Here is a 24,108-nt window from a genome sequence, read left to right on the forward strand (position 1 = left end):
ATGGGCAGGTGAATTGGCTTTTTATCTGGTAGAGAAACTGCAGATTTTGTTGGAAAACTTTGCCATACCAGGGATCCGGTACCCCTGCAGGGTGGCATGTGAGGCTGCCTGAGGCCTCCTTCAGAGGAGAAAGGCTCCTTGGACTGGGGAGGGAGCTTTCTCTCCCTGAAGAGGGTGGAGGGTAGGAGGAGGAGGATGAGCTTGGGAGAGCTCCCTGCAGGGATGAGTCCCTGCCTTCATTGCGGCTGGCTGTCCACGCATGGGGTGGGGAGGTGGCAGCTCACATCGCTGAATGAAAGGTTGATTTTCAGAGTCAGGTATGGATGTTGAGTGATTTAAGGCATGGGGTCCTAACCTGGCTCTGGGCCACATTTGGCTTTCCAGGCTCTTCTACCCTAGATTAAACCCTGACAGAATGTCTAGTCCAGCCCTCCTCCTTTAGGGAAGAGGGTCCATTAGTGGGTCTTGAAAAGGCACTTTGCAGAAGGCAAAGGGAGGTGCTTAGTTTCTGCAAGTGTAACTCTCAAGAACTGCGAGGCCCCAAGAGGTGAGGAGCACCAGTTACCCCCAGCCGGGAGTTTCTTTTCCTCAAGTTTTGCTGTCCCTCTCTCTTATGTTTAGTCCTTGCTTTCTGGGGGTCTGGTACCCCATTCTTTCTGGGTGGGAGGCTATGAGCAGAGTTTATTGTCACTGGGAGTTCCAGGTCCAGACCAGCAGCTAAAGCTGTTCTTTATTCCTCAGTAGAGCCGTGCTTGGTCTGTAGCTTGGATGCGGCCTCCCAGAAAAGCCCAGGGGCTGCAGGGACACTGGGCTCTTCATCAGAAATCGCTCAGCATCCTTCCGCACCCCTGCTGTCAGCACACCCAGCTTGGGGCTGAGGGGTAGCTTGGCTGTCATTCAGGATGAGACATCACTTTAACAGAAGGCTTTCGGCTCAGCCTGGGTTGGTCCTCAGGGATGTGCAGAGATGTTTGCCTTTAAAAATCTGCCTTGAGCATCTCTTGATGCATTTCAACAAGGACAGCAGTGTTAATCTGGGAACTGTAATTGGGATAATTTTGTCTTCTTCAGCCAAATAAAATTTTACAAGGGTGGGACAATTTTGTCATTTATCTCTGCATTGATACCGTTAGATCCTGTGACCCATTGTCTCATTAAGTACAGATCCATTTTGGTCCAGGGGCCAAACCTTGTAGTTGTGGATGAAATGTGGCTCCCTTTGGCAGTATCCCAACTGGTACTCCCAACTCTCTGGTACTCAGGTACTGATACTCAGGATACTAATGCTGGTACTCTGGTACTGGTACTCAGGGTACTCCCTACTCTTCCAACAAGGAGACTTGGTAGAAGCAAGATGACCAAATCTATTGACTACCTTGATAGCACTGTCTGCATATGGAAATTATAATGTTTGAATTATTTCTAGAAACAACTCTGTAATGCCTACTATGGGTTGGTGATATTAAAAAAATGATGATAAATACTGATAAGAACGATGGCGACCAACATTTGCTGAAACTATGTGTCAAGCACCACAGTAAACTCTTTACATGTATTAACTCACGTGGAGCTCACAGTGTTATGAAAAGAATCCCCATTTTATGGGTGGGGAAGCAGACACAGAGTTTAAGTGACTTGCGTGAAGGTGTGCAGATAGGAACCAGGCTTTGGGCTTGCACAGGGTAAGTTTCCCCAGTGATTCACCTGTCCCTGGTTACTCTTCTTCTCTAGTATAATTTCCACTCCATGTAATGCCATGCTAGACACCGGCTTTTTTTCATGTTCCATTGTCTCTTATATTCATTAGGTCAGTTAGTTAGACTTTTAAAAGTGTGTATAAATATGTTTTATCATTTGATTCTTACTATAACCCCATAAAGCAGCTGGTGTCTCCATTTTAGAGTTAGGGAAACTGAGGCACAGAGTGGTAAAGTGAGATTTAATTAAATGAATGCAACTAGTTTGTGGGGAAGCCAGGATACACTCTTATGGCTGGACTGATTTCAGAGTGGGGATTAACTACCACAGTAACAGCAAGGTGTGTCTGTCAGGCCTTCTTTCCCAGAGAGCAGGCTCAGGGTCTGTCCATTCATTTACTCATCTATCTCTTCATTCTACAAATGTTGATCAAGTATTATTTTTGCAGCCCTGTTGTCCACGCATTGTGAAGTTAATAAAATATAAAGGACAATGCTTTGGCTTTGTAGGGGCTGATAGCCTCACAGATGGAAGGAGGCTCCCTCACACCTCTGACACATGTGTACATGCAAGTCAGTAAGTGCTAAGGGACAGATAAGTGTGGTGCATGGCAGACACTCTAGAAGTCCATTTCGGCTGGCATGGCAGAGAAGTCTTATTGGCGTAATTGAAATGTGAGGGAGGTTCAGAGGCTGGACAATTAGGTAAGTAAAGGCTGTACTTCACACAGCTGTACCTCACGGAGTTATGAGAGTGTCACTGAGGATGCTTTTGGATGAAGATGACCTTGACATATGTCTGTGATTGACAAGTGGCTAGACTTTGAGATAGAATCTCCCCCAGTGTAACCCCTCTCTCTCAATAGGGTAGTAGCTTTAGGCTGTCTCGAAAGAGGATTCTATGATTTCTTCTACTGGTAACTTGGTGAGAAAGGTAAGGGCAGTGGTGGAGGAGGCTGAGAGAGGAGGTGGCATTGACAAACAGATGGGGCTATGGCCAGAGCTTCTGTGGGGCATGTAGTGATTTGAAAGCCAAGAAATTGGTTTCTTAAAGAATAACTCACCCATCTTCCACAGCTTCTACATGGTTAATTCTTTTTCTTTTGGTGCCACAAAGATAGTCCTAATTCCTGTAGAGCCTCAGAACCTCAAACACTAAGAAGGTCTCCAATTTTGTGGGGCCGCTCCCCCTCCGGATGGTTCTGGCCCCCACAGGACTAGGGCAGACTGTAGTGACACCTGTCTGAATTCCCTGTCCTCATGTTCCTGGTCATCACCTCTGCTGGGCTTGGTAATGCAGTCTCCAAGAGCCTGGGGTCTGTGACAGACCTTCAGGAAAGTCAGTGTGCTGGAAGAATTTGATTCTGGGGGAAAAAAAAGGTTGAGAGAAAGTATAGCTCTTGACAGAGAGCAGGTGAAGCATTTCTGTGGCGAGGGCTTAGTCCTCAGATGCGGAGAGTTTCGAATTTCTCCGTGTTTGAGTGGGTGGGTGAGCAGTCTTGCTGCTTTCACACTGTTTAGGAGGATGAGCACTGTGTGACAGAAGCTACTCACATTCTTCACCGGTAGCTGGGAGGGTCCTTTTCTTTCTTTTTTTTTTTTTTTTTACTTCTCCGTATTTCATGACCAATAATGGTCAACAATATTTTATTTGATAGTAAATGTCAGTTGCCTACTGTACCCATTCTCTTCAATCTGTTGTCAAGTGGGGCTCTGTTCATTCTTTAACTGTTGCCTGGACCAAATTATCTATCTCTCTAGATTTCTTTTGTCTTTTCCTTTTTTTTGAGACAGAGTTTCACTCTTGTCACCCAGGCTGGAGTGAAGTGGTAAGATCTCGGCTCACTGCAACCTCCCTGTCCCCCCGGGTTCAAGTGATTCTCCTGCCTCAGCATCTCAGGTAGCTGGGATTACAGGTGTGTGCCACCACACCCAGCTAATTTTTGTGTTTTTAGTGGAGATGGGGTTTCACCATGTTGGCCAGGCTGGTCTTGAACTCCCGACTTCAGGTGATCCACCTGCCTTGGCCTCCCAAAGTGCTAGGGTTACAGGCATGAGCCACTGTGCCCGGCCTCAAGATTCTTTCTGTAAGAGGTCTGTTCCAGAGGAGGGAGCCCTAGACATGGCCCCTGCACACCTCCTATAGAGTCCGGCTTCCCAGCTATGGAAGTGTTTACCAGAAGGTGAGTTACGGTGAAGGTTGGGGTCACTTCATGGCTTGAGATTCTGGAGAGATGACTCCTGAATTAGAACCTTGTAATCACCTTTTGGCCTGCTGTGTGGCCCTGGTAGGTGACTTCTGTTTGCCTTGGGTGGCGGTGGTTTTGAAAGTGGGATTAAATGACAGTATTGGGTGGATTAGTCGGTCTCTCAGCTTCCTTTTTAGTAATGGTTTAGAAAAAGGCCACAGTCCTGACAGAGCAGGTTGCTTGTGATGTGGACTGTTTGTGCTCTTCTGTAGTCAGCAGGGGACACTGAAAATAAACATTCATTTGAAACTATTAAATATTCATTTACAAACATCGCACAGCAGGCACACCCTCCTGTGAACAGTGTGAGATTTACTTTATTATTCTGTGGGACGGGAATTGGAGTTTTCCCATGGTTCGGTAAGTCCAGGACACTGAGCACTGGTCATCTAGGCATTTAAATCCCTTGAGTGAGAAGGACAGCTCAGGGCGAGGACTGAAACTTCTGACTCTGACAGATTTCTTAAAAGGATAAGAGTTTCTCATCTCTCATCCATGGTTCTACTTTGGTAAACTGTACCTGGCTTGAAATTAGCAGCAATCAATGCTATTTCCTTTGTTGTGTTATTGTCTTTGTCATTACTACTTTAAGAAGAAAGAAAGAATGTAACTTTGTAGCTGGCAGAGATTGTTGCAGATCAGATTATGAGTACCTGAGGTTCATTGATGCTGCTGGCTCAAAGCCCTTACCTCCTGGCCTTCCTGAGGCTTATTGTCATCAAGTTTATTATTGCTGGAAAAGATGGTTTAGAGTTTCTAATTAGAGAACTTGAAGACACTTCTTGTCTCTTGCTGAATTCTTCGGAAGGCTGGACATTTGTCCCCTAAATGAGCTATTAAGGTGAAAAGATGTGATGGACTACATATTGCTAGATGTTTTTGTTAATTTTTTTTTTTTTTTTTTTTTTTTTGAGATGGAGTTTTGCTCTTGTTGCTTAGGCTGAAGTGCAGTAGGGCAATCTGGGTTCACTATAACCTCCGCCTCCCAGGTTCAAGCGATTCTTCTGTCTCAGCCTCCCAAGTAGCTGGGATTACAGGCATGCACCACCACGCCTGGCTAATTTTGTATTTTTTTAGTAGAGACGGGGTTTTCCCATGTTGGTCAGGCAGGTCTTGAACTCCCGACCTCAGGTGATCTACCCACCTTGGCCTCCCAAAGTGCTAGGATTACAGGCATGAGCCACCATGCATGGCTTGTTTATTAATTCTTAATGCTATTCTTTGGTTTGTGTTTGCAGAAAGATGTTGAACTAAACTGGGTTATGCCATGATAATACCATTCCCTCCCCTCTTCACCCCAACCAGCTTAACTCATGCTAAATTTAGTTCTTGATCACTCCAAGTCCCCTCAGGCTCTGGAAAACTCTCCAGGGAGGCTATCCTGCATGTAGCAGCAGCTCAGTGATCCGGGCTGTAGAATGTCATGGCCCTGCTACCACAGTGGTCAGGGTGGGGTGGGAAGGAGGGCGTGGCTCTTAATGCTCCTCCCTGAAAGTGAATACACTGTCCCTGCACTTGCCACACATTGACCAGAACTAGTCACATGGCCCTGCCTGACTGCAGGAAAGCTGGAAAACGTGGCTTCTGAGTGCAGGAAGAGGGGAGAACTGGAAATATGAGTGAGCACTCATCATACATACCACTGCTGCACAGCTGCTTTTATTGCTAGTGTGGGCTTGGGCTCATGCGCCTTCCTAAGACAGAGCAGCACTTCCTTACTGCCTGTAGAATGAAGGCCTTTGTCTGAGATGTCATGGAAGACCTCATGTGACCTTACATGGTAGATTGACACACCATAGACCGCAGGCCAAATTTGGCTTGATGCCAGATTTTGTACAGTGCTTCCTAGCTAGGAATGTTTCTTTACGTTTTTAAATGGTTGAAGAAATTAAGAGAAGGATAATATGACATGCAAAAATTATGTGAAATTCCATAAGTTTTATTGCAACACAGGCATACCAATTTGTTTATATGTTACCAGTGATCGCGTTCATGCTACAACAGCAGAATTGAGTAGTTGTGACACGTCTATGACTGGCTCATCTAAAACATTTATTATCCAGCCTTTTACTCAAAGTTTGCTGCACCCTAGTTTAAGCAAGTAGAGATACTTCTCAAGTACAACAAAATATGTTTTTACTGGATAAGTCTTAGCTAGTAGTCCTGTTCTAGGTATTGTAATGGTAATGTGATGATAAGGATACTAATAATAATATGTCTAACATTTAATTCACTCTGTATTTTATTTAGTTAGTTAATTTATTTATTTTTATTTTATGTTTTTGAGACAGAGTCTGGCTCTGTCGCCTAGGCTGGAGTACACTGGGGCAATCTCAGCTCACTGTAACCTCTGCCTTCTGGGTTCAAAAGATTCTCCCGTCTCAGCCTCCCGAGTAGCTGGGATTACAGGCGCCTGCTCCCATGCCAGGTTAATTTTTGTATTTTTAGTAGAGACAAGGTTTTGCCATGTTGGCCAGGCTGGTCTCGAACTCCTGACCTCAAGTATTCCTCCCGCCTCAGCCTCCTGGAGTGCTGGGATTACAGGTGTGAGCCACCGCGCCCAGCCTCACCCTGTATTTAAAATCTTATAAGCTCATAGCATTTTTTTTAAATCTAGGTACAGATTATAAAGATTTTACAGGTGAATAAACTAAAGCACAGAGGAGCCAAGTACTCTACACAAGGTCACACAGCTCAAAAGTGTTTCAGCTGGCAGTCTGACTTTAGAGTCCATGCTCTTAACTACCACAATTACAAAGCAACTGGAAAGACAGGTCTTTGTCTATGAGAAGACATGAAACTAATACTCACGAAAAGTTTGAGGAATGGTAATTTATGCAGACAGCATTTAATGGTTTGAATTACAGATGACCCTTGACCCTTGACCCTTAACCTTGGTGGTTAGGGGCACTGACCCCCACGCAGTCAAATCTGTGTGTAGCTTTTGACTTCCCAACAACTTAACTACTAATTGCCTACTGATGACTGGAAGTCTTACTGATAACACAGTCAATTAACACATTTTTGGTATTATGCGTTATATACTGTATTCTTGCAATAAAGTGAGTAAAGAAAATGTTAAGAAAATCGTAAGAGAATGTATTTACTATTGATTAAGTGGAAGCGGATTGTCATAAAGGTCTTCATCCTTACTGTGTTCACATTGAGTAGGCTGAGAAGGAGAAAGAGGAGGGGTTGGTCTTGCTGTCTCAGACGTGGCAGAGGTGAAAGAAGATTTGCATGTATTTGGACTTGCACAGTTCAAACCCATGTTGTTCAGGGGTCACTTGTACAATTACCAAAGACGTGAAAGAACAGAGACGGAGAGGTAGTAATGGGCAAAAGAAATTGAGAAGGGCTGAATGGAGGAGACGGGATGTGGATTGATCCCTGGAGAATGGAGTCCACTGAGATTTCAAGAGAGATGGGCAGGTCGGGCGCGGTGGCTCACGCTTGTAATCCCAGCACTTTGGAAGGCCGAGGTGGGTGGATCACGTGAAGTCGGGAGTTTGAGACCAGCCTGGTCAACATGGTGAAACCCCGTCTCTACTAAAAATAAAAAAAATTAGCTGGGCATGGTGGCGGGTACCTGTAATCCCAGCTACTCGGGAGGCTGAGGCAGGAGAATCGCTTGAACCCAGAGGTGGAGGTTGCAGTGAGCCAGGATTGTGCCATTGCACTCCAGCTTAGGCAACAAGAGCGGAACTCCATCTCAAAGAAAAAAAAATAATAAGCGAGTCTCAGGTGAGACTGGGCCACAGAAATCAGACTGAGAACCTTGGGAAGGGAGGAGCTGAGCATCCTGGTCAGGACAGGGACATGTGGCCACGCAAGGGTAGAAGTTTAAGTGGCAAAACAGGCTCACCTACAGACAACCTCGAAAGTGAGGCAGAGGCCTGGGCTTGCTAGACTCAGTGGGAAAAGCCCTCAGGCTCAGGACGACCAAAGAGCATGGAGATGCACTTTCCAGTTCAGTGGGCAGGATGCTTGGGGCCGAGAACTGGAGTACACACGTTCTCACTGTGGGAAGAGCTTTAGAAATTACAATCATGATGCTTCTGTGAGCTTTCCATTTAAAAAAATCTCATACAGCCTTAATACAACCCTACAGGAAAGGACCTCCCCCCTCCATTTTATGTGTTAGGAAACAGAGTCTCAAACAGGTCTCAAATAACTGGCCCAAGACCATATAATAAATGGCAGAACTGGGATAAAACTGAAGAGGTGGTGCTCTAAAAGCCTGTGCTCTCGACCTCCACGCTCCTTGATGAGTGAAATGTTGAGCTGGTAGGAATCAGTAGCTTTATATTTCACAATTCAGACAAGGTTTGCCGAGGGGGTGAAGTCATCCTTTTTGGGTGGTGGTGTGCTCTTTATCTGTAGGTGATGCAGTAGAATATAGTTTCCCCAGTCTCCCTTCCCTCATAGTGAGCCATGGTCGGTGTCACAGCTGATCTGGTGGCTGTCACTTCAGGGCTGGGTTAGGAGTTATTACAAAAAAAATTGTGAAATATATCATGCATACATGCAAATGTCTATAATGTATCCATACAGTGTAAAGATGAACATTGTCTGTTCACCATTCAGTTAAGCATTAGAACATTGCCTATACATGTGAGACCCTTTTTTTCCTCTTTTAAAAATCTATGGCAATATACACAGGCTGGGAGGACAAGCCCCAGAGAATGGAAGTCTTGGGAAATGAGCACTGAGTAGGTTTCTGGGTCTGGGTTTGAGAGTCTCTCACTTGGAGGAGGCAGGCTGTGCTTCTCAGCAGGTGCCTCGTCGTTGCAGCGTGGGGATAAATGGCTGCCCAGAACACAGAATACCCTCCCTTCAGCTATGCGGTGGGCCCTTGGGGACAGATGCACGTGGTTCCGCTGCTCACTACTGGTATGACTATGGACAAGTTACTTACTGTCCCCAAGACTTGATTCTCTCATCTATAAAATGTGGTTGGCCAGGTGCAGTGGCTCACACCTGTAATCTCAGCACTTTGGGAGGCTGAGGCGGGCGGATCACTTGGGGCCAGGAGTTTGAGACCAGCCTGCCCAACATGGTAAAACTCCATCTCTACCAAAAATATGAAAATTAGCCGGGTGTGGTGGCGCATGCCGGTAATCCGAGCTACTTGGGAGGCTGAGGCAGGAGAATAGCTTCAACCCCAGAGGCAGAGGTTGCAGTGAGCTGAGATCTAACCACTGGACTCCAGCCTGAATGACAGAGCAAGACTTTATCTCAAAAAATATGTAAATAAATGACAAATAAAATAAAATAATGGGGTTAATAACATCTACCCCAGAGGGGTGTTGTGAAGACTGTCAGGATTCAACGAAATAATTTGTGTTGATGCTCTTGGGATGGGGCCTGGCATGTTACAAAAGTTAGCTGCCGTGCGTTTTTGTTTTGTTTTGTTTTATATTTGGCACTGTCCACGGAAAACATGGCTACAGTCCTTGCTTTTCCTACACTTAAAATTTACTATTGTTTTTCATGCCTTAGGTGGGTCCAGAGAGTTCTGATCATTATTATTTTTCTAGTAGTGTCTTTCTTAGGACACAAGGACACAAGTTTGACCCTTCCTTTCAAGTGAACAGCCTCCCCAATCATGTGTTTTGGTCTCATTGCTGGAGCTCTTCCATCTCCTGTCCCACAGGGGTATGGTCACTTGACCACTGCACTGGAGGCTGGAACTTGTTCTACATTTACTGGAAGTGTGACTTTGGGCAAGGCACCAATGACCTCATCTCTAAGATGACGGGCAGGATTAGAGCAGTGGCCTGGTCTCTTGGACCTTCGGGGACTTCATGCTAAGGATCTTTAGTGTGCAAGACCTTTGATATTCTTCTTGAGTTTCCACTGGATTCTTTCTGCCCCGTCTTGAATTAATTGTTTGTTTACTAAACTGACATTTCTTGAGTACCTACTGGGCTAGGTGGCAAGCAGGAAAGGATGAGTCAGAACTGGTTGTTGCTCTAGCAGAGGACCTGCTGTCATGGGGGTAGCTAGAGCCGGACCTGCCTTTCAGGTAGGGTCTTATAGGAAAATTTCACCAGAAAACTCAGATACCTCTTCTACTGTAGTGCAAATAGATTTATCTTTCAGTTCAGATCTTTTTTTGGGCCCTTTCTCCTGAGACTGGGAGACTCTTTGTTTCATAATTGCTTCCCTGAAGTGACCTCAACTTTTTTTTTCTTATTGAATGGTCATAGTTTTCATCCAGGGACATTATGACAATGACATGCAAAGCTCCTTTGTTTTCTAGAGGCTTAACTTGACAAATCTTAGGATGTAAATTTTGGTAACTGACCATTGAGCTTTTGATGGTGATCTGCTGTGCTGGTTGCATATTATTTTCCTCAGGCTTCTTCTCAGTCTAAAGTGTACCTTTTTATGCATTTATCTTGCATCTGTTAACTCTGGCATGTTCAGATGGTTTCTGTTAACCCCCTGATTTCATTAGCCAAGAGTGTCTACTTCACTTTCTTGCTTTCTTTGATATAAACAAGTAAAATACATTTGTGCTCTTGTGGGGCCTATGACTAATAGCAGCCAACCACTACCATTTAGCTATTGAGCTTTCTTTGTATAAACCAGTATGTTCATAGCAGCAATGATAGTTCTCCTTTTTACAAAAATCTGTACTTGGTGTAGTAAGTACTTAGTGCTGTTAAATGCTGAGAGTATTTTGTGTGCAGCTATAGAATTGGTTTTTCTTGCTTGTTGCCATCTTAACTGCTTTCTGTGGCTAAATTCTCCTAAGTGTGCTTCCAGGCATAAGTTAGGACAACTTTTGCGCTGATCACTAGTGCTATAATATAATTCATAGTTGTCATCACTAGTCACAAGGTACCCTTAGCCACATCATTGCCAGGAAAAGGAATATGAACTACGAATGTGCACTTCTCTCCCTCTTTCTACTCTTCTTGGTACCAGCTAAGCTTCATGCATTTGCTGTGTGAAAAACAAATTTATAACTATCTCCCATCCAACCTCCTCTTCACATCCTCCTCTTGCAGTCATTTATACTGGCAGCTTTTGCAGCGTTTTTTCGTTGTTCTTCCTCACTTCGCATGTGGTTCTGTCTTTGCAGTATCTCCCTGACTTGTCCTCCTCTGTTTCCCATGACTGTTGTCACCGTCCTAATTTATCACCTTCTAGTGTCTTGCTTGGCATGGTGCAACAGCCACCAGACTGATTTCCCCTTTTTTAAAACAGCTTCATTTTGATATACTTCATATACTATACAATTCACTCATTTAAGATGTACAATTCAATGGCCTTTAATTTGCAGCTATTACCAGAGTCAACTTTACATCTCAACACCTCAAAAAGAGTCCCCATACCCTTTAGCTAGCAGCCCCTTACTCACCCTCACCCCTCAGCCCAGCCCTAGGCACCCACTTTCTGTTTCTGTGGACTTCCCTATTGTGGACTTTATTTTTTCAAGACGGAGTCTGGCTCTATCGCCAAGTTGGAGTACAGTGCCTCAGTCTCAGCTCACTGCAACCTCTGCCTCTGGGGTTCAAGTGATCCTCCCACCTCAACCTCCCAAGTAGCTGGGACTACAGGCACGCATCACCACGCCTGGCTAATTTTTTTTTGTATTTTTTGTAGAGACGGGGTTTCACCATGTTGGTCAGGCTGGTCTCAAACTCCTGACCTCAGGTGATCCACCCACCTCAGCCTCCTAAAGTACTGGGATTATAAGCATGAGCCACTGCGCCTGGTTCTGGACTTTAATACGAATGGAATTATATGGACTTTTGCGTCTGGTTTCTTTCACTTAGCACAATATTTTTAAGTTTCATCCAAGTTGTAGCATTTGTCAGTACGTCATTGCTTTCTGTGGCTATATAATCTCTTAATTTTTAAGTTCAGAGCCAGGCTTGGTGGCTCACACCTGTAATCCCAGCTACTCGGCAGGTCAAGGCAGGAGGATCACTTGATCCCAGGATTCAGTGAGGTTACAATGAACTAGAATCATGCTACTACACTCTAGCCAGGGTGACAGAGTGAGACCCTGTCTCTTAAAAAAAAGAAACTCCAAACAAATGGGTCCAAATCTCATTCAGCTGTCATACAAGTAACATTACCAACCCTTCTTCAACACTTGAATTTGGGCTGAATGTGGTGGCTCACGCCTGTAATCTCAGCACTTTGGGAGGCCAAGGGTAGAGGATTGCTTGAACCCATGAGTTCAAAACTAGCCTGAGCAACATAGTGAGACCCCATGTCCAAAAAAAATTAAAAAAAAAAAAAAAATTAGCCAGATGTGGTAGTATGCACCTGTGGTCCTAGTTACTTGGGAGGCTGAGGCAGAAAGATCACTTGAGCCAGGAGGTTGAGGTTTCAGTGAGCCATAATTGCACCACTGCACTCCAGCCTGGGTGAGAGAGAGAACCTATCTCAAACAAAAAAAAACAAACAAAACCCAAACTCTGAATTTGACTCCCACTACTTACAAAATACGGTTGACACTCTGAATGGTATGCAAGGCTTTCTGTTGGCTGTCTCCATCCTGACTGTCCAGCCTCATCACTCAGTCTTTTCTTTTATAAATCTCTTATTGCAGCTACCGACACCCTCATCCATTCCAGGGTGTGTCACATACCATTTCTATCACTGCGGTATTTAGTTCTACTGCTCCTTTGCTTATGCTTCGTGTCTTTGCCTATGCAAATCTCAGTTATCCTTCAGAATTTAGTTTCAGTACCTCCTTCTTGAAGAAATCTTCCCACATTTAATTGATCTGCAAGTAGGAATTAGTTGTTTTCTATTCTCTGAGCACTATGGATTCCTGTAATTTCAATGTCTTGGATTAGATGTCATTCTATCTTCTGTAACGTATTAAATCTTCTCTAAGAGTAAAGAGCTATCCTAATTTTTTGTTTTTCCTCCTCCTCCTTCTCCTCCTCCTTCTTCTTATTCTTTTTCTTCTTCTTCTTCTTCCTCTTCTCTTCTTCTTCTTCTGTTTTTTTTTTATGAGGTTTCTGTCACATGGGCTGGAGTGCAGTGGCATGATCAGAGCTCACTGTACCCTTGACTTCCTGGGCTCAAGTGGTCCTCCCACCTCAGCCTCCCAAGTGGCTGAGACTATAGGTGCACACCCCCATATTCAGCCTTTTTTTTTTTTTTTGGATTTTTTATACAGATGGGATTTCACCATGTTGCCCAAACTGGTCTCAAACTCCTGGGCTCAAGTGATCCACTCACCTTGGGCTCCCAAAGTGCTGGGATTACAGGCGTGAGCCACAGCACCCAGCCTAGTTATCCTAATTTTTCTTTCACTTTCTCAGTGTACTTTCTACAAGACTTTACACGTAGTTGGTGCTCAAAAAGTATTTGCTGGATAATTGATGACACTTTGCATTTGTATAGTATTTTTGCTGTTTAGAGTTCTTTTATATATGTCTTCTCTTTGGAAAATTAGAATTAACTAATAATTTGAAGAGAAAGTTACCAGTAATTATAATTTGTTTGAATGTTGTTTTTGTAACACAAATTATCCATGGGCAATGTATAAAAATTAGAAAATTTAAAGAGCCAAAAGAAATTGGTCATAATACCACCCCATGTTAGCATTTTGGTTGATATCCTTTAAACTATTTTTTTATGTATATTATAGATAGATACACACATACATTTAAGTCATCCTATATATTCTGATAATTAACAATATCTGATCTCTCTATAACAATAAACATTGATTTTCATAGTTAATTTTAAGGATAGCATCACAAACATGCATCCCTATCTGTCCAATCTACTTGTATTTGACATTGAGCTTATTTGTAGTTTTTTAAATTTAAAAATAAATGTCACAACTAGCATTTTTCTTTTCTTTTCTTTTCTTTTTCTTTTTCTTTTTGAGACGGAGTTTTGCTCTTGTTGCCCAGGCTAGAGTGCAATGGTGTGATCTTGGCTCATCGCAGCCTCCACCTCCCGGGGTCAAGGAGTTCTCCTGCCTCAGCCTCCAAGTAGCTGGTATTACAGGCATGCGTCACCACGCCCTGCTAGTTTTTTATATTTTTAGTAGAGACGGGGTTTCTCCATGTTGGTCAGGCTGGTCTCGAACTCCTGACATCAGGTGATCCACCTGCCTCGACTTCCCAAAGTGCTGGGATTATAGGGACTAGCATTCTTTAGATAGAAACCTAGAAGCCAGATTTCTGGGTCCCTCGTCCAAACTGCCCTTCAGAGAGGCTGTTCCAGCATACATACCAAGCAACAAATCATGAGTACTTGCTTCCACACCATGTCCTTCCCTGCCTCGGTATTTCCATTCTTTTTAGCCTTTGCCAATCTGATATTTCAAAAGTGGTATCTCAGAGTTACATTGGTTTGCATTTCTTTGATCACTGGTAACATGTTATTAATTTTCTTATGATCTATTTATATTTCTTCTGTGAATTGCTTTTTTTTTTTCTTGTTTTTTTGTCCTTTGCTCACTTTCTTGTTGACGTGTTTGTCTTTTTTATTGCTTGGAACTCTTTAACGAAGTTATTAACCTTTGGTCATACATGTTGCAAGTACTTTCCCAGAGTTTCTTTTGTCTGTTAACTTTAGGCTGATTTTTAGCCTATATTAGTTTGTTGGTTTGTTTGAATATAATCATATCAATCACTCTTTTCCTGTATGGTTTCTACATTTGGAGTTATTCACAGGAAGTTGCCTCCTGAAGTTTGAGAGTATGTGTATTCTTATGCCTTTTTTTTTTGAGTCCTTCTGTGATTTTAAAAATTAGTACATTAATACATCTTGATATAATATCTACTTTTATAAAACCTGGATGACTAAATACATCTCAGTCATGGAATTAGAGGGGACTTTGAAAGTCATGTCCATTTTCCTAGCATCAGGTGCCAGGTAGATGAGTACCCCTTCCAGAGTGTGACTGTTGACCACTCCCCATCATTCCCCCATATTTTTCATTAGCTTTTCTAAAATCAGCTACTTTATTTTATGCCAGCTATATATTTCCTAGTACCTGTCCTTAGTAGGTTGGTTTCAGGATTAAATCAGTTTGTAAATGAGATATAGAACAATCTGTAGTGGCACACCAACATTCCACATATGTCTTGTTGTGTGTGAATGCATGGATGGTGGCATGAACAGTGATGCCAGATCCCTGAGGATAACATAAGATAGCAGCTCTTTCACTGAAGCAGGACCTTGGCTGGGCAACCGAGAGCACTCGCCAATTACAGGTCCCATAGGGAACGTGGAAGGAAGGAAACATCGTGGGATGCCTTTGAGAAGCTAATAGTCTGACGGTTAGGAGAGACCTCATAGGCACTCACAGACCAAGATAGTGTACATCAGCAGGCATGAACTGTACCAGAGAATTCCACAGGATGCTGGAGAGCTTGTGCTCTGGGAGAATTTATCAGGGAAGTCTCCCTGGGAAAGAAGCATTGGGAGCAGAGCTTTGAAGAAAAGCTGGGACCACATAGGGTGGGTTTGTGGAGTGAGGTCATTCTATGCGGAGAGAATTATGTCAGCAAGTAGGGTTTTTTGTTTTTTTTTTTTTGTTTTTTTTTTTGATGGAGTTTTGCTCTTGTTGCCCAGAGTGGAGTGCAATGGCACAGTCTTGGCTCACTTGGAACCTCCGCCTCCTGGGTTCAAATGGTTCTCCTGCTTCAGCCTCCCGAGTAGCTGGGATTACAGGTGCGTGCCACCATGCCTGGCTAATTTTTTGTATTTCTAGTAAAGACCATGTTGCCCAGGCTGGTCTCGAACTCCTGACCTCAGGTGATCCACTCGTCTCAGCCTCCCAAAGTGCTGGGATTACAGGTGTGAGCCCCCGCGCCCAGCCTAGCAAGTCGTTTTTTTTTTTTTAATTAAAACAGTGAAGTGAATTTGTTTCTTCCCTGTCTACCTTCTTTGCACGTGATCTCACTGTTTTCATTCTCAACTCACCTTTTTACCTCCTGATTTTACTGCCATTAAGAAATTGTCATTTTGCAGAGCTTGAGCTTCTGGGTGGGAAGACACCAGGGAGCAGGAAATAAACACATCTCAGAGAGGCTTCTGAGAGAATTCCAACCATGGCCTCTCTGCCAACCTTCACTGCCAACCAAGGTAGAAGTGAAATGCTTGCTTTCTAAGATTTACCTGGAGCATGGTAGGCACTCCCCTATTTAACTGAATCAGTGAAAGAATAAAAATATGTATGGACTTTCTGAGATGTGTAGTTGTTCAGGAAGCCGGTGAAGAACAGACTTGAAACCTCTGTGTCCAGGGAAGCTGGATAGGGGATGGACATTTACTATGAAGGACATTGGTGTGGACACCTTGGGGGTGGCCATTCAACCCTCACTAAGTTGGCCAAAGGAGGAGACCCTGCTTCTGGGCAGCTCCCAGTGTCACATAACAGCAAGAAAAAGAAACCTTTGAAGTGGAGAAAGAGACCTATGCACTCTGGATATGGATGCTGAGGAAACTGGAATAGAGAAGTCAGTGCAGTTGACTGGTGTTAGCCAGAAACTTTTCTTGGAAGTCAAGTAACTGGGTAAAATACTTGCATTCCTAAGGTAGAAGGACAAGAAATAGGCTTCTGCCTCCATATCTTTGGTCCCATTTCCCAGAAGGATTCACCATTTCCTCCATTGGTGCCATCCTTTATCTCAGGGGTCAGCAAATTTCAGCCCGCTGCCTGTTTTTGTAATTTGTTCTAGGACATAGTCACAGGCTTTCATTTACTTGTTGTCTGTGGCTGCTTTTGCCCTGTCACAACAGAGTTCATTAGTTAGCACAGACTGTGTGGCCTGCAAAGCTTAAAGTATTTACTGTCCGACCCTTTGCAGAAAAAATTTGCCGGCCGACCTTGCTTTATATTGTTAGCAATTGAATAATTCTGAGTTGTTTTTCCACAATACTCATGGTTTGCACCAGCCCATGCAGTTTCCTTAATGAGGGCCCCCTTTGCTCATGGCATTATTTGCAAGATGATATACTAGAATCGGGGGTGTGGTCTGCGAATTAGGCCTCTTGAGGAGAGATTGAACATCTGAGCTGCCTTCAAGACACACGTGGAGTGGCTAGGCCCTAATAACAGACATTATTTGTTTCTGATATGTATTTACTGCTCAGTGTGTATGCCAATATTATAGAGAAATCAAGGATAAGAAGTTAGGAAAGGTACCCGAGGTCAGGTACCAGGATTTGAAGCCAGTGTGCAGGGTAAAAGCCCTTGCCCTAAACACTCCACTGCTTCCAACCAAACCTCCGACCACCTTTCCTTCCTAACTCTGCTCTCTACTCTGTTCTCTTTGTGATTTCTGGGCCAATCGCTGGTCAGCCTTTGCTCTTTTGGTTCATATAGTTTCTCTTGGAGCATTCATTCCTTGGCCGGTTTCTTTTTGACCCCACCCCTCCTCCTGTAGGTGGCTTTCCAGCCTCGTTCCAATCCCCATGTCTTGCTAAGTCTCCCTGGGAGGAAAACTTGAGATGCACAGGAGGTCCTGGGTTCCCTCCACATCAGTCATTCCTGCCGTGTCACTGAGCATTGCCCGGAGCGGCAGTTGTCATCCAGGTGCCCTGCCTTCTTCAGAAGCCAGCAGGTACACAGAGAACCAGCTGGAAAGGGTATTGCCACCAGGGCTCCCGGGCCCCAAAGTGCCAAAAAGGCAGCCTCTGGGCAGGCTGAGCTGGCATTTCTGACCTTTGTGGAGAGAGGGCGTCCTTAAAGGGACAGCGAGCTCTTTTCTTTCCTGGTGGCTGACTGCCAGTTCAGATGCCAGGGGTTTGAAGAGGCCATTGTTCTGGCGATGGGAGATAGGGGCCAGACCGCCTAGTCTCTTTTTCTTTTCCTGTTACCAACTGCCTGTCTCCCTCTGATGTGCAGTGTGTCAAGTGTAGAAGGACAGTGAGCTGTCTTTGGTCCATACCCTCCCTTCCTCTGAAGGCAGCCTTGTCACCGAGGCTAAGGGACAGAATTGCCTCACAGCCACCAGCTCCCCTCCTCCAGGGCAGCTGCCCCGGTGGGAGAAAGAATGGTCTCTGCAGACTTCAGTGAGGTGCTCCCATCAGTTTCTGTGCCCCAAGTGGGTAGGGTGAGGTGGGCGGACTGCAGGTGCCCCTTTTCCACTGCCTGCCTTTCCTGCCCCACCTGCCCTAGAATCGCCTTAGGTGCTGGTTAAAACTACAGATTCTGGGTTCCAATTCCAGAATTTCTGGGCCCCAGGAATCCGATTATCAATAAGCACAGCACAGTTTGAGAACCACTGACTTAGTGATTCCCAAACCTGGCTAGTCATCAGAATCATGTGGGGGCCCAGCGCATCAGAGTATCTGCCTGGGGCCCATGAATTTGAGCAGGGTAGCTTCTCGTTAGTGGTCAAGAGCAGGTGTCCTGGAGCCAGGCCCCTGAGTTCGAATCCTGGCCCCGCCAGCTACTATCTGTGTGCTCTTGGGTAAGTTTCTCAGCCAATCTGTGCCTCTTTTCTCACCTCTAAAATAGGCTTCAGATAGTGCTCATTAAATAGAATTGTTATGAGAATTAAAGGAGTTAATATTTGTAAAGTTCTTAGAACTGCCTCATTGATAAGAGTATTATATAAGTTTTCATGAAATCTTCTTTTTTTTTTTTTTTTTTTTGGTCAACTAGCTGATCATCTAGGTCGGAGATCACAGTTTGAATAATATCTTAGCAGCAAGGTTGCCTGGCTAAGCTGGCTTTTCTATGTGCTTTACTAAATGACCTGAGCTGAGCCCAGGCTAGTCCTCAGTTCAGTCTGCGTGACTTGTTCGGCAAAGGCAGCCCTGTCGTTTTTCCTCCCTGTCTTGTGGCTTATAGAGTGAGGAGAAAAATCCCTTTCTGGTTTCCACCACCAGGCAATGTGGACAGCATTGGCAAGGCTGTCCCAGGAGGGCCCAGAAGCCACATCTACAAGGCTCACTGACCTCTTTGGAGGGAATTGAAGGAAAACAAGCGGCAGGCCAGGAATAGCTAGACATAAGTACAAGGTATTATAATTACCACCCACGCCCAACTCGGTCCCCTGAGTTAAATTTAACCCTCTGCACAGTCTTCTGACCTCAGGGAAGGAGGATGGACAGAAGTGTCTGTGGGGGGTCAGGGTGGGTGTAACCAGGAGTATGTGGGAGGCATTACCCTCGGGAGCTCTGTCAAGCCACAGTGAGCACCACAGTTCAGCAGGCATCCAAGTTTTTATTATAACTTCTTGGTTTTGCCCAACCACTACTTTTCTGAAAAAGATGCTGTTGGACTACATGTCTAGTATCCAGCTCAAGGTTAATTTATCTTCTTGTACTCTTTAATTTCTTTTTGTGCTCACTACTTAGGAGTCTTATTTGTCCAGCTGCGTATGAATATGGCGTGAGGTATGTGGAGGTTGGGAGAGATGGCCAACCTGGGAGGACTGAGCTGCCCGGCTTCAATCTGCCCCCGTTCCCCAGTGAGGTCTGGGAGTAATCAAGGCTGGAAAAGGGCCATTGGTCGAGTAGAGAATTCTAATGCCACACGGCAGACAATGGTATTTTATAGATCCTGATATCGGGGGTTTTGGTGAGTCAAATGTTAGATTATTTAGAAGAAAACCATCCAGTCCTCCAGGGCGCGTCTGTGGATCTTTTCCATCTTGACTACAAATGTCAGCATACAGGGACCCAGCAGTGGGCAGAGCTTTCCTAGCATCCACTCCCTCCCACTTGTGCATATTTCACAAGACTTCCAGGAGGCTGCACAGGGCCATTTCTGTTCTTGGTGGGGGTTTGGATACCTTTGGTCGCTCTGAACCCAGAATGACCAGTAGGAGCAGGGCCTCAGTGGATTGAGAGATGTAACTTGTCAACCTGTCTTGAGAGAAGGATTTGGTTACCTAGTTAAGAACGTCAACCCACTCTTTTGGAGGTGAATGGAAGAGACCCCATGGTTTCTTTTCCTTTCCTACTTTTATTACCTCCTCTTTGGAGGAAGCTACAGAGGCATTACCTGCTTTGGGTGGACATTGGGCGGAGCAGGATTGAAAGGCCTTTCCACTTTGGAGATCTGTGAGTCTGTGGATATATTTCTGGCCCCCAACTCTCAATCTGGAAAAGAATGATCTATAAAGTAGAAGCACTGACATCATCTGTGGTGGAATTAGTACATTCCTTCACTTGCTTCAGTTGACAAGGCCCACATGTGTTAATCATTCTTACAGTCATGTTGTAATTTTGGTCCATGCTGAGCTTTATGGTCTTCACCTGCTGGAATCTAGACTTTCACACTCCCGCATTTGTAGAGGACAGGTCCTTGCCAAGGGTCAGGGGCTTATTCTGCTGTGCTGCCTACCTCAGGCAGGCTCCAGCATCTGGGGTGGGTGCATGGCTGCACGATCGATAGTGTGTGGACTGTGGGATGGGAATCAGATTTTGGTTAGGGCCGTGTTATCAACGATGTGAGAAGAGATTGCAGTGGGGAGTGAGGCACTGCCAGGATATCATAGCTTGTGCCCATGGGTGAGTCAGTGTCTGCAACTTGTCATTTGGCTTCTTTTATCCTTAGATCTCTTCTCTCTTGACTTGTTCCCTTCTAGTCCCCACTAGGTTTAAATTGAAAGAGCCAGGCTATGCCAAATTTTTAATATATGTGTATTAAATATTTTATATATTAAATGTGTATATTAAATATATACAAACTAATATATATTATATATATTTAATATATATGTTTAATATATAAATATTTAATATATGTATAAATAATATATAGTTATATATATTTTAAATATATATATAATACACACATACACACACACACCCAGACAGGACCTGGCAACCTCTCAAAGCAGTGTGGGCACAACTACAGAAAGCCAGGCACCAGACAGCTCTTCCTGGAGTCCGTACCTCTGTGCCATGCTATGGAAACAGAAATAGGGGAAGTTCTCTGAGTAACTGCATGCAAGCACTCCTGATTGCCCTCTGGAGAGTCCAGGCTGAATTAAAGAGGTGCTGGATTCGATGCCTGAAAATGAATTCTGTGCTTTACTTTCCTCCTGGGTCTTGTGTCCTGGCTGCTCCCATTGATCAACCTCTTGAGACACGTGGGCATGAGGATGGGGGCCGGGATGTAACAGCAGCCCAGGGCCCTTGCCTTGACTCCTTTGGTTTCTCGTGACTCATCATGATCTCCTTCCCCCCAGACTCACACATGCATACTCACACTCAGACACACCCACACACACTGACACATACTCTCTCATGCACACTCACTCTGCCATTGTCTTCCTCACTAGCTCCCAGTGCAGCACAGGGACCTAACAATAGTGTTTTCATGCCGTGAGCCCTGTTAACTGGCAAAGCCGGCTCCTTGTCTCTGGTTTAAAGAAAGAGTGGGCTTGGGGTGGAGGAAGGTGGAGGGGATGGTCATGTGTCTCAAGCCTAGGGCCAGTGGCAGGAGAAACTCAAGATCTGTTTTTAAGGACAACATGTCAGCATCTTAACTGGGGCATCCAGCGAGCAGACATCCCTCTTTAAGACCTTAATCCAGGATTAAGAAAAGGTCAGTTACCTCTGCAAAGAGGTGATTTGGAGAGGGGCTTAGTGTCTCCTAATATCCTAGAGTGGGTAGAGGAGTGTAAACCAGAGTGTGGTCACTGCCTGTCCCAGGGGCCAGGACTCTCTAGAAATTCCAGGGTGGTACAGAATTCCCTGAGCCTCAGTTTGGCCTTTCTCTTAAACTTTAGCAGTGCGTCTTGTCTCCTGTTCACACACAGTCTTCGGTGGTAACTAGTACATGTCTTCGGTTGGAAAGGGACTCTGCAAAAGACTTGGAGACAGATTTGCCTGCAGGAGTTTTATTGGGAAGTGCTGTTGGGAGCAAAGCTATAAGTGAGGGAATCAGGATTGGGCCAAGGGAGAAGTTCAACTCTCATGCACCTGAAAGAGACTTTAGCCAATTCCATAAAAAATTCTGGAGCTGAGATTGCCCTGCAGCGTTATCCCAAATTGAGGCAAAGGGCAGGTTTTTGTACCCTCTCTTGGACTAGTCATTGGATGCACCGTCTGTCCTCAGAGAGGGACATTTCTTTGGGTGAGGCTGCTTCCTTTAATCCAGGGCAGGGCTCAAAGAGGGCCTGTGGCCTGTCAGCAGCTATTACTCCAGGCAGCTGGGGAGACGAGTACTTCATTCTGGAAAGGAGTATCATGCCCAGGCGAAATCTCTACACTACATGGGATGGGGACTCCAGGATGTTGTACTTTGTCTTACATCTGTTCATTCTCACAGTCACCCTTTTATAGAGCAGGTATCATCTCCCCTTGACAGAGGGACTTCTACTGAGTCAGAGCCATGTGTGGAAGGTCCGAGGGTAGCTAGGGGCAGACCATGTCCAAAACTTGGTGGCTTGCGGTGGTGGAAAGAACATAGGACTTTGGTGTATATGTGATTACTTAGTCTCTTTCTATGGTAAACCTGGGATTGTGGGCAGATTAAATTACTCTAATTTGCATAATTAAGGCAAATTAGATCCATGCCCATGTTTTAAAGGTTCCCATTCCTATCTGTAGCCACCTCTTTGTTCATGGCCTTCCTTTTTGGGCAGTTATGTTTGCCTAAAAAGAGGACAACTTGCCTTAGGATATTCCCCAGTGGGTGAGACTCTGAATCCTGCCCTTGAGCAGTTCCACCCATCATCCTTCTCAATTTTTCACTTTCATTTCCTTATGCCTCTCTGCAGATCCTGGGCTCCATATATATGCTCCTACTCCACTGACTTCCATAGAATCATGACTACAGATTATTTAATCTATCCTCGTTTTCCCCAGTCCCATTTTTTTCCTCCCCAGGAATCAACTCCATTTCCTTGCCCAGTCCTTTCCACATATGAGGCTTAATGTCCTGATCACACATGGGGCCCTGTGCGTTCTCCTCTGAAGAAGAACACTTTTAGAGCCTGCCATCCTATGTAGATTCTTGCTTGTGGCCATTCAACACTCTAATTCTGAAAATCTAGAAAAAGGAGGGATTTTTCTTCCCTTTTTATTGTATCCCAGAATGTCACCATATTTACCCACACAGAGTTGTCTTCTCTTTTTCTTTTTAATTTTTTATTTTTTTGAGATGGAATCTCGCTGTGTCACCCTGGCTGGCGTGCAGTGGCACAATCTCGGCTCACTGCAGCCTCCGATTCTCCTGACTCAGCCTCCTGAGCAGCTGGGATTACAGGGGTGCATCACCAGGCCCAGCTAATTTTTGTATTTTTAGTAGAGACAGGGTTTCACCATGCTGGCCAGGCTGTTCTCGAACTCCTGACCTCTCAAAGTGCTGGGAGTACAAGCATGAGCCACTGCGCCCAGCCTGTCTTCTCTTTCAAAGACAGCAGTTTTCAAAGCTAAAAAGATTATAGTAAATGTAATCGGGTTGAATTAAAACCCAATGATCAAAGGAAAGGTAACATGGGAGGATCTGACCATTCTAAATTTGTCTATTTCTCTAGTCCCTGATGAATGACATCTCGGTATACTGAATAAAGTTGCAGATGTGCTCATAATCTCTTTGACTCAATTTTCTCTTCTGTGAAATTGGAATAATAAGATTAAAGGAGATATGACCCAGTGTGCCCTTCGTAAGGTACCTACCCAACAAGGGCTGGCAATACCTTCTCAATGAATGTTAGCCCTTTTTATGTGGGAAATGATTAAACAAGAGGAAGGACATCTTGGATTAAAGAAAATTTTAGTATCTAGAAAATATAGATCACTAGTCTATGTTTTCTAAAGTTATTTCGATACTAAATTACTAGAGAATTAGGTTAAAATAGTATAGACCAATGATTCCTAAAACATTGCCACATATTTCAATCACTTGGAGATCCTTCAAAAGCTCTGATACCTGGCTCCCACCCCCAGACGTTCTTGTTTAGTTGGTTATGTAAAAACTGTCAGATGATTCTGAAGTGTAGCAAAGTTTAGGAACCACTAGTATAGATCATTTGGTGAATATGTAGTTGATGCTGGCTGAAAATGTAGATTTGGTTATAGTGAACATTTAGAAAAGAAAAAGGTAATACCCAGGAGCCAATTATTGTATTTGGATAAGATTAAAAGAAGATTGGAAAAGAGAATTGGTGTGCATGGTGAAGTGGGCCTTAACGAATGTGGAGAAGGAGCCCTCACCCTAGTAAGCTCTGTTCCCAGTGAGCTAAGGGCGAAGT

At 44.5% G+C, this 24,108-nt stretch overlaps 1 protein-coding gene and 1 long non-coding RNA gene across 35 annotated transcripts in view; both read left to right on the plus strand.

Annotated features, from left to right (window-relative positions):
- Positions 1-24,108, plus strand: part of GRAMD1B (GRAM domain containing 1B) — a 273,617-nt gene that overhangs the window by 174,560 nt on the left and 74,949 nt on the right. The gene's annotated exons all lie outside the window — the stretch shown is intronic.
- LOC135967154 (uncharacterized) lies at positions 225-14,181 on the plus strand. Its single transcript, XR_010581051.1, has 2 exons — positions 225-4,891; positions 9,091-14,181. It is a non-coding gene; the product is annotated as an uncharacterized lncRNA (long non-coding RNA).

This window comes from Macaca fascicularis, chromosome 14 (genome assembly GCF_037993035.2).
Source record: "Macaca fascicularis isolate 582-1 chromosome 14, T2T-MFA8v1.1".
NCBI lineage: Eukaryota > Metazoa > Chordata > Mammalia > Primates > Cercopithecidae > Macaca > Macaca fascicularis.